The sequence below is a fragment of the Schistocerca piceifrons genome, chromosome 2 (assembly GCF_021461385.2).
Source record: "Schistocerca piceifrons isolate TAMUIC-IGC-003096 chromosome 2, iqSchPice1.1, whole genome shotgun sequence".
In the NCBI taxonomy this organism is placed as follows: Eukaryota; Metazoa; Arthropoda; class Insecta; order Orthoptera; family Acrididae; genus Schistocerca; species Schistocerca piceifrons.
The window spans coordinates 927452372-927470336 of NC_060139.1; positions in this window are offsets into that span (position 1 = coordinate 927452372).

Consider the following 17965-nt stretch of genomic DNA (forward strand, 5'->3'; position numbering starts at 1 on the left):
CAGCAGCTGGCAATTTAACTAGAAAACCTCTCCGGGATGTGCGCCAGCATGAAGCTGCTTCCATCTTAGCGAAGTGCAGTCTATATTCTGCAAGACATGTACCAATGGACATTAGTACGGAGTGCGTCGTCTGGTCAAAACACGTGCTGCATTTCAAGAGAAAATCGTCACTGGAAAGACTTAAAACATGCACACGGGATTTGCAAGCATTGCAATTGTTTCATTTTCAGATATTGTAGCGTAATACTCTCGGTGATTGTCTCGGAATCCGATCAGGATGGAACAGTACAATAATGTCATTACACTCATTCCGTCACGTGCAAGGGTGAGATGATGATGCGTTATGTTGTCACAACACTGTGAAGATGCAGCAGACATATACACTCGTTTACCCTATTCTCACCTGTTGCTGAGTACTATGCGACTGTTAAGAGATTGATGGATGACATCGAAAAAAAAAATTTAAATTAAGCATGGTTAATTTCGGAATTATCACAAAATGGATTTGTAGGCCTGTATGTAGAACTGCGTGCAATTCAGTGAGCAATTTGTTTGATTATACTGATTGATTTTAGCAACAACAAAAAATACGACCATTGGGTCAGATTTACGAATGAATTGAGCAACTTCTTAGTAGATGGAACACTCATACGTGAACAAAACTGACGGATGTTTCTGTAACACTACATGATCATAAGTATCTGTACAGTTATTAGTGGCTAATGATATTGGTTACAGCATTTGCATACTAACTTTCGTTGTCCTGATTTTGAAATTCATATAATTGTCATCAGAACTTCTCTTTCTATAAAGTTACATCACGGTTTGGCTTTTACGACGGTATACTCACTCCTACATCTACGTGATTACTCTGCTGTTCAGAATAAAGTGCCTGGCAGAGGGTTCAATGATCCACATTCAAGCTGTCCCTCTACCGTTCCACTCTCGAACGGCGCGCGGGAGAAACGAGCGCTTAGATTTTTCTGTACGAACCCTGATTTCTCTTATTTTATCGTGATAATCATTTCTCCCTATGTAGGTAGGTGCAACAGAATGTTTTCGCAATCGGAGAAGAAAACTGGTGATTGAAATTTCATGAGAAGATCCCGTCACAACGAAAAACGCTTTTGTTTTAATGTTTGCCACTCCAATTCACGTATCATGTCTGTGGCGCTATCTCCCCTATTTCTCGGTAATACAGAACGAGCTGCCCTTCTTTGAACTTTTTCGATGTCATCCGTCGGTCCCACCTGAAGCGGATCCCACTCCGTACAGCAATACTCCAGGATCGGGCGGACAGGCGTGGTGTAAGCAGTCTCTTTAGTAGACCTGTTGCACCTTCTAAGTGTTCAGCCAATGAATTGCAGTCTTTGGTTTGCTCTACCCACAACATTATCTATGTGATCGTTCCAATTTATGTTATTTGTCTTTGTAATCCGTAAGTATTTAGTTGAATTTACAGCCTTCAGATTTGTGCGACGTATAGCGTAATCGAAATTTAGCGGATTTCTTTTAGTACTCATGTGAATAACTTCACATTTTTCTTTATTCAGGGTCAAATGCTGCTTTTCACACCATACAAATATCTTATATAAATTATTTTGCAATTCGTTGTGGTCATCTGATGACTTTACAAGACGGCTACTCAGATTATGTCGTTAATATAGATCGGGAACAATAGAGGGCCTGTAACACTTCCTTGTGGAACGCCAGATATTACTTCTGTTTTACTCGATGACTTTCCGTCTACTACTACGAACTATGAGCTTTCTGACAGAAAATCACGAATCCAGTGGCACAACTGCGCTTTTCACCCTCAGTGCTCTTCCATAGTGTTAAAGACGAAATTGGCAATTTCCTATGACTTCTCCGCGCCAATGTCAGCGAAGCACTGCTACTTATTATAAGTGTTCATTTATACTCGATAGTAGCTTTCGTAGCACCACCAAGGTCATGGACTCCCAAGAGGGTGCTAGCCTTCTCCTCTTTTGAGGTTCATAATCCTGCCACTGTCACTAATGTACTACGAGAAGCAGCCTGCATGTGATTTGTAGGAACTTAAATGGGTTTTTGTAGAAGAAAGACACTATATTTCTGAGAAAATCCTAGTATTTATACAAGACTGTACGAAAAGTCAGATGTGTAAGAAAGAATGTTAGTAAACCTTCATATTAACTCTAATTTCATGTTCTGATCTTTTGTGAGACATACGTGACAGGAAGTAATAATTTTGTTCAGAAGATGCTCCCCTGTTTCTTTCCCAGCTGTATACCCCAATGTGATAAATAAAACCCCTCTTGTAGCATCTAATACCAGTGGAGTTGCATCGACTATATCATCAGACATCATGTACATGACGCTCTCCATTGGACCTTGGTTGTCCCTTCTATTAATCGAACCCAGGCAAATGAGTAATACTGAAAAATCATTCAAACAAATGTTTTGTAAGCTACTTCTTTTGTGAATTTATTTCATATCCTTAAGATTCCTCCAATGAAGCTGAGCGTGGCACATGCCTTTACTTTATGTAGTCATTCCACTTTAGATCACTCCATATGGCTAGTTTCGTGTATTTTACAATTCCGAATACGTGTAATGGACAGCTCATTGCTATTGGCAAAGAATACTACAGCACTGAGAGTCCAATTAAAGCATATCTGATGGCAAGGAATACTACAGAGTCCAATTAAAGCATATCTGAAGGAGTCAATTTGTACACGATACATCACACTCCACCAACCTAACACCACTAATAAAACAATCTGAGGGAATAGGACTTAATATGATGTCAAGCTCCCCTACATTTTTCAGCTTACCCACAACCTCTCCTCTATTTCATCTAGCATATGTATTTTACTGTCGTAAGTAATAATACACCACACTGTCATTGGCATTACATACATACACCCATTGTGATAGGGTTTAGGATTCAAGGTATGGGTTGTAAAATAAGAACAGGGCTACAGGGTAACAAATTATTTAGTTTATTGACTGGATGTATCGTTATACAGTACATGCCTTTTTACAAAATTTTGCCTGGAAAATCTTATTCAATTGTCATACATTTTGGTGCATCTTTTATATTTTCAGTTGATGTTCTACACTCCAGTTTTACAGTGTCAAACACTTGACATTGACACACTTATGCCTTCAACACTTTAACCACAGTGTCAAACAGTTCACAATGACGTCCTTATACAGTTTTCAGCGAATCAACCACTGTGTCGAATAGCTACCATTGATGTACCACAATTTACAGTGTTGAAAAAACATATGAGATGGAATGTTTACAGTTTATCTGCGAGACATAATAAAAATAAATTAAACACAATCCTGATTATGCAAGGCCAGCATCAGGAACGGAACTATACTAACTCACACACGTAGTGAATGCACACACACACACACACACACATACACACACACACACACACACACACACACACACACACACACACACACACACACACACACAAATGATATACCTATCGTCATGTCAGGAGAGACCAATTCTCTTTTGTGATACAATATGCGCCTCATGTCTTCAACCAGTAGTGTCTTGCTGTACCATATATGGAGTAGGAGGTGAAGCAGAACGGTGCAGACTTTCCAAGCAGTCTTTAACTGTAGAAGACAATGAGGCTACGCACTGCGCACCCTTATTCTTCCGTTGGATGACCCCTGTCACTGTATGGTATGTATATATTTTCAGTCTAAGAACTACAATCTCATCAGTTTTGGCCTCATCTTCCATTAGAACAATAACCCTGTTGTTCACGTATATTATTCCATAAGGGTTATCACTCGCATGTCCAGATTTGTTGAATGCATTGGGGTGGCATCTTATTACTCCATGTGGATCCCGTCCAACAGATGAAACGGTCTGTGTTCATAAAGTAACAATGCATCTGCGAAGTGATTTTTTGCAAACTCATAATGGAACTGACACATGTGGAGTCTGGATAGGTCCAATATACTCATACCAATATAGACATGTTTTGTGAGCTCTACCGAAAACGTAGGATCTCTAGAGGGATTGAGGTCCATTTAAAATTCGGCTTGGTCACATAATCCCTTCCCACCCCCACCCCCCCGCACCCTCCCCCACCCCCATCTTCCTTACGATGTGTAACTAATTGAGTATCATGATGGTCTCTAATGTTCTCCATGGTTTTACAGAAATTCGCATGATACATGACTGTATAAAAATTTTTCTCAAATAAACACATCACAGAATCCCCTCCCTATTTACACTCCTGGAAATTGAAATAAGAACACCGTGAATTCATTGTCCCAGGAAGGGGAAACTTTATTGACACATTACTGGGGTCAGATACATCACATGATCACACTGACAGAACCACAGGCACATAGACACAGGCAACAGAGCATGCACAATGTCGGCACTAGTACAGTGTATATCCACTTTTTGCAGCAATGCAGGCTGCTATTCTCCCATGGAGACGATCGTAGAGATGCTGGATGTAGTCCTGTGGAACGGCTTGCCATGCCATTTCCACCTGGCGCCTCAGTTGGACCAGCGTTCGTGCTGGACGTGCAGACCGCGTGAGACGACGCTTCATCCAGTCCCAAACATACTCAATGGGGGACAGATCCGGAGATCTTGCTGGCCAGGGTAGTTGACTTACACCTTCTAGAGCACGTTGGGTGGCACGGGATACATGCGGACGTGCATTGTCCTGTTGGAATAGCAAGTTCCCTTGCCGGTCTAGGAATGGTAGAACGATGGGTTAGATGACGGTTTGGATGTACCGTGCACTATTCAGTGTCCCCTCGACGATCACCAGTGGTGTACGGCCAGTGTAGGAGATCGCTCCCGACACCATGATGCCGGGTGTTGGCCCTCTGTGCCTCGGTCGTATGCAGTCCTGATTGCGGCGCTCACCTGCACGGCGCCAAACACGCATACGACCATCATTGGCACCAAGGCAGAAGCGACTCTCATCGCTGAAGACGACACGTCTCCATTCGTCCCTCCATTCACGCCTGTCGCGACACCACTGGAGGCGGGCTGCACGATGTTGGGGCGTGAGCGGAAGACGGCCTAACAGTGTGCGGGACCGTAGCCCAGCTTCATGGAGACGGTTGCGAATGGTCCTCGCCGATACCCCAGGAGCAACAGCGTCCCTAATTTGCTGGGAAGTGGCGGTGCGGTTCCCTACGGCACTGCGTAGGATCCTACGGTCTTGGCGTGCACCCGTGCGTCGCTGCGGTCCGGTCCCAGGTCGACGGGCACGTGCACCTTCCGCCGACCACTGGCGACAACATCGATGTACTGTGGAGACCTCACGCCCCACGTGTTGAGCAATTCGGCGGTACGTCCACCCGGCCTCCCGCATGCCCACTATACGCCCTCGCTCAAAGTCTGTCAACTGCACATACGGTTCACGTCCACGCTGTCGCGGCATGCTACCAGTGTTAAAGACTGCGATGGAGCTCCGTATGCCACGGCAAACTGGCTGACACTGACGGCGGCGGTGCACAAATGCTGCGCAGCTAGCGCCATTCGACGGCCAACACCGCGGTTCCTGGTGTGTCCGCTGTGCCGTGCGTGTGATCATTGCTTGTACAGCCCTCTCGCAGTGTCCGGAGAAAGTATGGTGGGTCTGACACACCGGTGTCAATGTGTTCTTTTTTCCATTTCCAGGAGTGTACATCAGTTTATTCCTTCAACTAGAGATGCTGCTTGAAGTAAATAGAGCGGATGTCTCTATACAGCTTCAATCCCAACTGGAGACATTGCAGGAGATCACGATAATATATTATACATCTTGTTGTTCCCTCCAGCATTGTCAACAGCTTGGGGTGGGGACCATTTTGCGGAACTTGGTGCTGGGGACATAGCGACAACTCACTCTCTAGAGCATCCAATCTATTAGGACACGTTAAAACCATCTCTAAAACGTATCCTGTTTAAGAAATTCTGCCACACATGAGAATTTACCCAATTTAGCCATTTCGTTATCAGACACCCACTGAAATCCTCCAGTAGGTACTGATAGTTGGGTCATGCCCGTATGAATTTTTTACATCCTTCTGTAAGATATAACTCAAATCCCCTCATACTCTGTTGAATTTTTCACCCATTCGCATTTTATTTCCCTTGGCATTCCTATGGACACATTGGCAACCCCCCCACCAGTACTGCCCCCGAAAAACAACACCACATCGACATTAATGTTGACGCGTGTCTTTCTGAGCGTTGTGTTCAGCAAAATTCCTGGCACAGTGTAATAGGAGGGAATATCCTATGTGTATGTTTCTATGCATAAACTCTGAAATTTCTCTAAAATGTTTAAAAGTAAATGTAGAGGCATGTCCATACAAAGTCTTGCATACTACCCCAGAACAGAGTCGTTGAACGCCTGCCAAACATACCCTGCATGCCCATACTCTACATCAATTATGGCAGTATACCTCTTTGCTGGAGAATGCAGCTATGTAAGAGATTTTCACTCTGCAGCGGAGTGTGCGTTGATATGAAACTGGCAGGTTAAAACTCTATGCCGGACCGAGACTCGAACTCGGGACCTATGCCTTTCGCGGGCAAGTGCTCTACCAACAAGCTACCCAAGCACGACTCACGATCCGTCCTCACAGCTTCAATTCTATCAGTACCTCGTCTCCTACCTTCCAAACTTCACAGTAGCTCTTCTGCGAACCTTTGCTTCTATGACGTTTGGAAGGTAGGAGACGAGGTACTGGTAGAATTGAAGCTGTGAGGACGGGTCGTGAGTCGTGCTTGGGTAACTCTGATGGTAGAGGACTTGGCCGCGAAAGGAAAAGGTCCCGAGTTCGAGTCTCGGTCCGGCACACAGTTTTAACCTGCCAGGAAGTATATCATTTTAGTGAGTTTCTCTCTCAAATCTAGAGACTCATATTCGGAAAAAGCTTTCTCCATAACAAACTGAAACTTAGCATCATCGGAAAACACAGTTCGAGTGAGATTTAAATCCACCTGAAGCGTGTATTCAACAAGTTTAAGTCGTAGTGAGAGCGTAAATTGTAGCGAGTCAAGGTAGCACAACATTATGTCCAAGGTGATTTTCTTGGAAAATCGAATATATTTTTCTGTGCTGTCAGGCAGGTCACTAACCTGATCATCGCTCACACCATAATCGGCCAAGGACTCATCTGCTTTCCACATCTTGTTTCCTATGGACCAGTCTGTTTTTTGTTACATTACTTTCCACTTCTTTTGTAAAGTTTTTTTTAATAATTTCTTCCACTACATTTCCTGTGTTCTATTTAGTAATTTCCGCTTTGTTTCCATTTACTTTCCTTTTGAGCTTTAATTTCATTTGTGACATAATTTGCGGACAGTCCGTGTCATGATCTGCCCCCCCCCCTAAGAGTTCTAACATATTTAATAGTACTTTTTTGAAATTTTTGTTACGTAGTTACATGGTCAATCTGACTCACTACTTCTCCATCTAGTGATACCCGTGTTCCTAAATAAACGTGTTAACGTGTTTGTGTTAGAATTTTTTACTTCTTAGTGTGTCCAACCACTGTCTGAGTTATTTTGCTATGTGATATTCGATTATTAACATATGAATGTAGAAACCTGTTGCAAAATTCATGGTGCTGATTACAATCTCTGCACATTATTCTTCAGTCCTCTATTTTCAGAGACTCCATTCCTTGTCATCTTGCTTCTTGGAGAGCTACAAGCTGTACCTCATTTTCCTAACTCATTTACTAGTGAAACTTCCTGGCAGATTAAAACTGTGTGCCCGACCGAGACTCGAACTCGGGACCTTTGCCTTTCGTGGGCAAGTGCTCTACCAACTGAGCTACCGAAGCACGACTCACGCCCGGTACTCACAGCTTTACTTCTGCCAGTACCTCGTCTCCTACCTTCCAAACTCTCGGTCGGGCACACAGTTTTAATCTGCCAGGAAATTTCATATCAGCGCACACTCCGCTGCAGAGTGAAAATCTCATTCTGGAAACATCCCCCAGGCTGTGGCTAAGCCATGTCTCCGCAATATCCTTTCTTTCAGGAGTGCTAGTTCTGCAAGGTTTGCAGGAGAGCTTCTGTAAAGTTTGGAAGGTAGGAGACGAGGTACTGGCAGAAGTAAAGCTGTGAGTACCGGGCGTGAGTCGTGCTTCGGTAGCTCAGCTGGTAGAGCACTTGCCCGCGAAAGGCAAAGGTCTCGAGTTCGAGTCTCGGTCGGGCACACAGTTTTAATCTGCCAGGAAGTTTCATATCAGCGCACACTCCGCTGCAGAGTGAAAATCTCATTCTGGAAACATCCCCCAGGCTGTGGCTAAGCCATGTCTCCGCAATATCCTTTCTTTCAGGAGTGCTAGTTCTTCAAGGTTCGCAGGAGAGCTTCTGTAAAGTTTGGAAGGTAGGAGACGAGGTACTGCCAGAAGTAAAGCTGTGAGTACCGGGCGTGAGTCGTGCTTCGGTAGCTCAGTTGGCAGAGCACTTGCCCGCGAAAGGCAAAGGTCCCGAGTTCGAGTCTCGGTCGGGCACACAGTTTTAATCTGCCAGGAAGTTTCATATAAGCGCACACTCCGCTGCAGAGTGAAAATCTCATTCTGGAAACATCCCCCAGGCTGTGGCTAAGCCATGTCTCCGCAATATCCTTTCTTTCAGGAGTGCTAGTTCTGCAAGGTTCGCAGGAGAGCTTCTGTAAAGTTTGGAAGGTAGGAGACGAGGTACTGGCAGAAGTAAAGCTGTGAGTACCGGGCGTGAGTCGTGCTTCGGTAGCTCAGTTGGTAGAGCACTTGCCCGCGAAAGGCAAAGGTCCCGAGTTCGAGTCTCGGTCGGGCACACAGTTTTAATCTGCCAGGAAGTTTCATATAAGTGCACACTCCGCTGCAGAGTGAAAATCTCATTCTGGAAACATCCCCCAGGCTGTGGCTGAGCCATGTCTCCGCAATATCCTTTCTTTCGGGAGTGCTAGTTCTGCAAGGTTCGCAGGAGAGCTTCTGTAAAGTTTGGAAGGTAGGAGACGAGGTACTGGCAGAAGTAAAGCTGTGAGTACCGGGCGTGAGTCGTGCTTCGGGAGCTCAGTTGGTAGAGCACTTGCCCGCGAAAGGCAAAGGTCCCGAGTTCGAGTCTCGGTCGGGCACACAGTTTTAATCTGCCAGGAAGTTTCATATCAGCGCACACTCCGCTGCAGAGTGAAAATCTCATTCTCGTTTACTAGTATTTGGCGACTTTGCAAGCGGTATAGGCTCTGACATTCCAAGAACCAGAAGAGAAATCCTTATAGATTTTCCTACTTTTGTTCTAGCATATTCTCTTTGTATTGAATATACTGAATGGTTAATTTTTTTCCGTAATCCTAGCCTTATCTTTCTCACGGCCACAATCTAGCCTTTTTATAACACACTGAGCTATGTACATTGCAAACGCCGGTACATGAACTTTTTTTGTCAACGTATGGGGAAGGTTTGTCAGTATATGAGTCTGTGAGATGCGAGATAGGTGGACACAGTAATCCCGTTGTGCAGATCAGTGTGCGATTTGTGCTTTTACCAGGGGGGGGGGGGGGGGGATGTCTTAGGGGGTTAGTATAATTACATATGTTACTAGATTGGACCGTGGCGTTACCCATGGTTAAACAGTTATTTATAAACAGATTTTAATGCCGAAACTCACTATTCACGTGTATTCACTATCAGAAAAGCCATCCCTTGTTGTATCTTTAAAAGTACATTATAGGTAAAGCTTATTTACAAAATCATCTACATACAGGTATACGAGGGGAATTCAAAAAGTAAAGGCACATTTGTGAAAAGCTGTACTTATTCTGATGATAGAAAACTGAAACATGCGTTATTTTTCTATGTAACCTCCCTGGACTTCTATGCAGTTTTCCCGACGTTTTACGAGTTTTTTTATTTCATCAGATAATACCTTTTTCGGTTGCATCTGTAACCAATTTTGCACCGCAGCAGTGACGTCTTCATCACTTTCAAATCTTCTTCCCTGTAGTGCTTCCGTTAAGGGTCCAAACATGTGAAAATCGCTTGGAGCCAGGTCTGGACTGTATGGTAGACGTTCCAGCACGTCCAATCTCAACTCCTCTATTGCGTCGGCTGACCGTTTGGCACAATGTGGGCTAGCGTTATCTTGCTGCAGGATGACACCTCTTCACAGTTTTCCACGACGTTTGGATCTGATTGCAGGTTTTAGTTTCGTACGCAACACATCACATCCACCATACAATACAGACCTGTCTCTAAAGCCTCGTTTACGCTGGGGCGACGTCTTGCAACATTGTGGCATGCTACGGAAATGTGACGTGCGTCGTCTTGTCATTTAGTTCTAAATGTTTTGAAATGCTTAACTACTACATAACACTTTTTCAAAATTCATAAGCAAACATATTAATAGTAAACTTTCAGTGTTCGGCTTCACAAATTTAAATTGTATTTAAAGTTTTACTCCAGTGCGTGGGAAATAAACATCCCAGGTTGGGATGCATAAACTAAAACCAGAGGAGGGGATGGTCTGATGCAGAGGGTGGGGGGGGGGAATCCCCCCATCCCCCCTTGCAAATCGCACACTGGTGCAGATTGTTGTTGATAGATCTATCGATTTATTTCAGTGTTATGACCCGTGAGATGGACTGTTAATGTGGACTGGGCCTCACCGCGCGCCTCATAGCCGACGGCACTAATACGTCAGCTCCCAGGATGTAGGGGAGGCCTCGTGAGGGCTAGTGAGCTGGCCAGCCTGGATATGGGTTTTAGATGATTTCCCCCATCCAACAAGGTAAAACTGGACTAGTATCAATGTCACAGATATTATGCAAATGCTTATAAGGTATTATGACTCTTGACCATGGAGGCTACACTAGATGCTGAGAGAGGGAGCACTTCTGTTCCTTCCAGTGCAGAATGGTGGTGTTAGGAAGGGCATCCAAGGACCAAATGTCAATAAACAAAACTGATACATAAGAACGCTGCCCTGTAGAGAAAGGCAAAAGACTAAAGGACAAGAAGAAACATTAGAAGGTATAGGGTTGACCCAGTAGTAGAAGTAATGGCTGTATCTATACTAATAATAAAACTGTAAAGCCATTATGTCTGTCTATTTGAACACGCTAATCTCCAAAACTACTAGAGGAGTTTTCATGGCTTTCTCACAAGTAACTTGAGCGTAGCTTGGGGCAACGTTTAGGCTTTATTCCATTGAAATCGGATCACGGAAAAAAGAGAGATTGTAATTTAATATTTTATATAAAGCGACTGCGTCTTTCTGTTTATCTTTTTGAACATGCTAATCTCCAAAACTTCTAGACGAGTTTCCAGAGGTTTTTCGCAGTTAACTTGCTTGCGGCAGCATCCACGCTCTATTTCACCAAAATGGGATAACGCGAAACAGAAATATTGTAATTTAAAGTATTATCTGACTTCAAGAATATAACGTGATCGGGAAACATATTCAGTCTTTGAAAAAACTGTTGATTCTTTGACGTTTCAACCATATCATATGTGTGAAAATGCTGTTACTGATTGGCATGTTCTACATAATGCGATTATACACTACTGGCTATTAAAATAGCTACACCACGAAGATGTGCTACAGTTGCGAAATTTAACCGACAGGAAGAAGATGCTGTGATATGCAAATAATTAGCTTTTCAGAGCATTCACACAAGGTTGGCGCCGCTGGCGACACCTACAACTTGCTGACAGGAGGAAAGTTTCCAACCGATTTCTCATACACAAGCAGCAGTTTACCGTCGTTGCCTGGTAAAACGTTGATGTGATGCCTCACGTAAGGAGGAGAAATGCGTACCATCACGTTTCCAACTTTGATAAAGGTCGCATTGTAGCCAATCGCGATTGCGGTTTATCGTATCGCGACATTGCTGCTCGCGTTGGTCGAGATCCAATGACTGTTAGCAGAATATGGAGTCGGTGGGTTCAGGAGGGTAATACGGATCGCCGTGGTGGATCCCAACGGCCTCGTATCACTAGCAGTCGAGATGACAGGCATCTTATCCGCATGGCTGTAACGGATCGTGCAGCCACGTCTCGATCCCTGAGTCAGCATATGGGGACGTTTGCAAGACGACAACCATCTGCAGGAGCAGTTCGACGACGTTTGGAGCAGCATGGACTATCAGCTCAGAGATCATGGTTGCGGTTACCCTTGACGCTGCATCACAGACAGGAGCGCCTGCGGTGGTGTACTCAACGACGAACCTGGGTGCACGAATAGCAAAACGTCTTTTTTTCGGATGAATCCAGGTTCTGTTTACAGCATCATGATGGTCGCAACCGTGTTTGGCGACATCGCGGTGAACGCACATTGGAAGCGTGTATTCGTCATCGCCATACTGGCGTATCAGCCGGCGTGTTGGTATGGGGTGCCATTGGTTACACGTGTCGGTCACCTCTTTTTCGCATTGACGGTACTTTGAACAGTGGACGTTGCATTTCAGATGTGTTACGAGCCGTGGCTCTACCCTTCATTCGATCCCTGCGAAACCCTACATTTCAGCAGGATAATGCACGACCGCATGTTGCAGGTTCTGTACTGGCCTTTCTGGGTACAGGAAATGTTCGACTGCTGCCCTGACCAGTACATTCTCCAGATCTCTCACCAATTTAAAACGTCTGGTCAATGGTGGCCGAGCAACTGGCTCGTCACAATACTCCACTCACTACCCTTGATGAACTGTGGTATCGTGTTGAAGTTTCATGGGCAGCTGTACCTGTACACGCCATGACTCCATGCCCAGGCGTATCAAGGCCGTTATTACAGCCAGAGGTGGTTGTTCTGGGTACTGATTTCTCAGGATCTATGCACCCAAGTTGGGTGAAAACGTAATCACATGTCAGTTCTAGTACAATATATTTGTCCAATGAATACCCGTTTATCAACTGCATTTGTTCTTTGTGCGGCAATTTTAATGGCCAGTAGTGTATGTAATGAATACAATGCTTATACAAAGGTTTTGCAGTAAGTAATGCAAGGCAGTAATGCAACTTGAAAGCAGGTTGGTTTTATGTAAAATTCCAATGTACCATATTATTCCTCACTCTTTTGGCTTCAAAGCCTATTTTTCAACATAATCTTCATTCAATGCGACGGCTTTGCATCAGCTTAGTAAAATACTAGTCGGCGTCGAAGCCAACCTCTTGCTGCATCAATAACCTCCATGTCATCCACATACTGCTTCCCGTGTAGTGTATCCTTCATTGGGCCAAAGAGATGGAAGGTGCGCGAGATCGGGGCTGTAGGGTGGATGAGGAAGAACAGTTCAATGAAGTTCTGTGATCTCCTCTCGGGTTCACAGATTTGTGTGAGGTCTTGTGTCGTCATGGAAACGGGAAGTTCGTTTGCCTTTTTGTGGCGATGATCACCTAATGAGAGTGTCCATACGTTCCAACTCTGCAGGAGTCACAACTGTGTGTAGCCTAGTTGCAATGATGACAGACGCCTTGCCCACAACTCACTATGCTTTTATTCTTTGCCAGGTCTATGTAGTCATTCTTCAAACGCCTATGAATATTTGTGAAGCTCTCGTTTTCTGCCAAAAGAAACTCAATGACAGCTGTCTGCTTGGAACGCACTCCCACTAAAGAGGCCATTTTGAAGGCTACGTATAGCGACGCCACCTATCTGAAATGCATGAAACTACAGGGGCTGTAGCGTGAATCTTCCACCATATCCCACAGCAGATTTAGCATTTTTTCTACTGAAAATGGCCGGGAAAAAATGTTTGCATTATTGAATGCCCATCATACTATCGTCAATGTCTTTAATCCATACTTCCATACATTACGTTTTAACGGTAAACTGTTCTACCGATTTCTATTAAGTTAGGTATCGAGAAAGTGGGAAACCATAGAACAACATTGGCCACTTTAGAAGGTCAAAAAAACTCTACACCTAAGAGCGTGAAGTAGCGGATGGAACATATTTTTTACGTCAATTAACATAAACTATGTTAAAAAACATTGAGCTTATTGCATAATGTCGACGTAGCTTCATTAGCACGATACATAAGTGCGCTCCTGCCACACCCTTCTGTACGCACCACTCGTCAGCGACGCTGCACGTGTCGTCACGTCATGCATTGTGTCAGTGGAACGGTGAAGGAGGTGGGATTATGGAGGAGCAGGGCGCACTAGATACGAGGGGGGGACCTAAAGAAACTGGAAATCATCATAACGTCTTTATTTCTTCCACTGACCACAACGCACTTCTTCAAACGATCCTTCCATTGTTCAAAACAGTTTTTAAATTCACTGATCGGGATGTTCTAGAGATTTTTGTTTTACCTTCTCCAAACTGACAAAACGCTTTCGTTTCTTGTCCCTTTTGAGTCCGGGAACAAAAAGAAATCCGGTGAGTAGCACGGGTGGACAATCGGTGCCATGCCGTTCTTGGTCAAAAACTGCTTCATAGAGAGGGCGGTGTGGGCTGGGGCGTTGTCATGATGGAAGAACCAAAAAAATTTGCCCTTTTCTTCCCAATACTCTCTCTCAATCTTTTTGGAACCTCCAAATAGAACTCCTGATTGACAACTAGACCCAGGAGAACGAATTCTACGTGCTTGACACCTCTGCAATCGAAGAAACAAAAGAGCATTGTTTTGATGTTTGACTTCACTTGGCGAGATTTTTTGGGACGAGGAGAGTCACATGTCTTCCAGCGGCTTGACTGCTGCTTTGTTTCGGGGTCGTATCCATAGCAACACGATTTAACACCAGTCATCACCCTGGAAAAAAATTCTGGGTCCACTTTGAGCTGATTTTCAAGCACAAAACATCCATGAAGTCGACGCTCCGTCTGCTCGTCTGTGAGAAGGCGAGGGACCAATTGAATTAAACTCCATGGTATTCCAGACATCTGACAGAGTTGATCTACATCTACATCTATATCTACATCCATACTCCGCAAGCCACCTTTATGGCGGAGGGTACCTTGAGTACCTCTATCGGTTCTGCCTTCTATTCCAGTCTCGTATTGTTCGTGGAAAGAAGGATTGTCGGTATGCTTCTGTGTGGGCTCTAATCTCTCTAATTTTATCCTCATGGTCTCTTCGCGAGATATACGTAGGAGGGAGCAATATGCTGCTTGACTCTTCGGTGAAGATATATTCTCGAAACTTTAACAAAAGCCCGTAACGAGCTACTGAGCGTCTCTCCTGCAGAGTCTTCCACTGGAGTTTATCTATCATCTCCGTAACGCTTTCGCGATTACTAAATGATCCTGTAACGAAGCGCGCTGCTCTCCTTTGGATCTTCTCTATCTCTTCTATCAACCCTGTCTAGTACAGATCCCACACTGCTGAGCAGTATTCAAGCAGTGGGCGAACAAGTGTCCTGTAACCTACTCCCTTTGTTTTCGGATTGCATTTCCTTAGGATTCTTCCAATGAATCTGTCTTGCGTCTGCTTTACCAATGATCAACTTTATACGATCATTCCATTTTAAATCACTCCTAATGCGTACTCCCAGATAATTTATGGAATTAACTGCTTCCAGTTGCTGACCTGCTATTTTGTAGCTAAATGATAAGGGATCTATCTTCTATGTATTCGCAGCAGAATACACTTGTCTACATTGAGATTCAATTGCCATTCCCTGCACCATGCATCAATTCGCTGCAGATCCTCCTGCAGATCAATGGTTTGGCGACGGTCTTCATGAATGGTGACACTTATTTTGTCGACGTTTTCGTCACTTCTTGACGTTGAGGGGCTTTCTGAATGTGGTTGGTCTTCAACTGACATTTCTCCATTTCTAAAACGTGAAAACCACCCGTAGGTTTGGTTTTATTTAGGGGAACATCCCCATAAGCAGTCTTAAGCATTACAACAGGTTTCCCCAAAAGGAAGGAAAATTTTTCAGCCACGTGTTGCTCTCGACAATCTGCTTTCAAGTTTTCGCCGAAATGGAAAAAAGTTATTTTACTAAAAATCTCTCACTGGCGAACCGATGCACTCACAGCGACACAATTTCGCACACTGACTCACCTGGCGTGATCGTAACGGACACCTGATAGAACAGTGGGTTCCCCCACTCTCCCTCCCCACCACATCCCGTTACTTTTGGGTCCCCCCCTCATATGCTCACCATAACAGGCGCACACCTAATGGCTGTTGACTTCATCAGAATAACAACAACTTACTTAGTCACCATCCAGAATGAGATTTTCACTCTGCAGCGGAGTGTGCGCTGATATGAAACTTCCTGGCAGATTAAAACTGTGTGCCGGACCGAGACTCAGTTGGTAGAGCACTTGCCCGCGAAAGGCAAAGGTCCCGAGTTCGAGTCTCGGTGCGGCACACAGTTTTAATCTGCCAGGAAGTTTCTTAGTCACCATCACTCACTGTATCGAAATTGCTTATATGCGAGCGCAGTTGTGGATAACAGCTAGTTTTCAATAAGCAGAAGTGTTGATCAGTAACTTACCAAGTAAAAGCACAAAAATTTCAGTCTGTTACACAGAGATGTCACCGGTTTAGCAATTTTATCCAGCTCTAGCGAAAGCAATGGCAGCTTACTTCAGGGTGCCTCATTTCCGCACGTCTACGTGACACTGTGGCACAGATCGCCACGTCAGCGCTGCGGGGGCTAATCACTTGCCGCGTTCCCCGCGATTCCGGGGAACCCCCGGGCAGAGGGCGTGGCCTGGCAACGTGCCACGGCAGGCGGCAGGCGGGGGATGACGGACGGCTCGCCGGCCAGCCGCACAGCCAGATACGCATCTGCCCTGGCCCGACCCGCCGCAAATTACGCCGCCGCCCTAAACTGCCGCCCATTTAGCCGCCGCTGCCGCCGACATATTTATGGTCGCAATAAAATGTTTTATAAAGTGTGAATGTTTCATCCGCGCCGCCCTGCGATAACATCTACACTGGTTTTACGGTCAGGGATGAGAATCGCAGCTCTGACATCATAATGTCTCCCATTCTGCACTGTCGTTGGTGGTGTGCCTGATCTGCTGTTGCGAGCCTTTTGTTTTGGACAACCAGCGGTAGAGGCAAGGAGGGATACTGACGCCACCATTCTTTATTCTTATTATTTATCTTCAGTAACGGCAGCAGAGATTTGTGAAACTACTCCTATAGCTGGGCAGTTTGTGTGACAGGGATGTGATTCATGAAATTTATTCGCAGTTGCAAACACGAACAATCTTCAGCTCTATAATGGAATGTTGACAATGATTATTTGTGCAGGACCAGGATTCGAACCAAAATTTCCTGCTTTACGCAAGTGGTGGCCTTCAGCGCTTCGGCTATCCAACCACTACTCGCGTGCAGACGCAAACTGCCATATGTTTTAGTCCATGTATCTGCAAAAAAATGGTTCAAATGGCTCTTAGCACTATGACTTAACATCTGAGGTCATTAGTCCCCTAGAACTTAGAACTACTTAAACCTAACTAACCTAAGGACATCACACACATCCATGCCCGAGGCAGAATTCGAACCTGCGACCGTAGCAGTCGCACGGTTCCGGACTGAAGCGCCCAGAACCGCTCGGCCATGTATCTACAACTCGCACTCACACACGTTACGTAATTCCGGTACAAGGAGAGTAGCAATAGCCAATAAATACAGATAATGCAGAAGCTGTATTGATAAGAAGTACCGTGCAATGTTCCTTCGGACATGCCAACACAGACAAAGCAATGCTGTGTGTACCGACCATTACCGGGCCAGCAATATTCAACTGTTATGTCTCCCCCGTATGCGAATTATTTGGAGCGTACGAGCGCAGGCTGTGGACACATGGATAACGACGTATGAAAAATTGTGTCTGGCCGTGGGTTGTGCTTGGATAGCCACTGCTCGCGTAAAACAGGAAATCCCGGTTCTAGTTCTGGTTCGGTACAAAATTTCATTGTTGTCATTCCATTATACAGATGAAAGTTATATGCGATTTCAGTCTTTCTCGGCGTATTCCACTGATGAATTCTTCTCGGGTTATCAACCGAGCGGTGGCGTCGTCT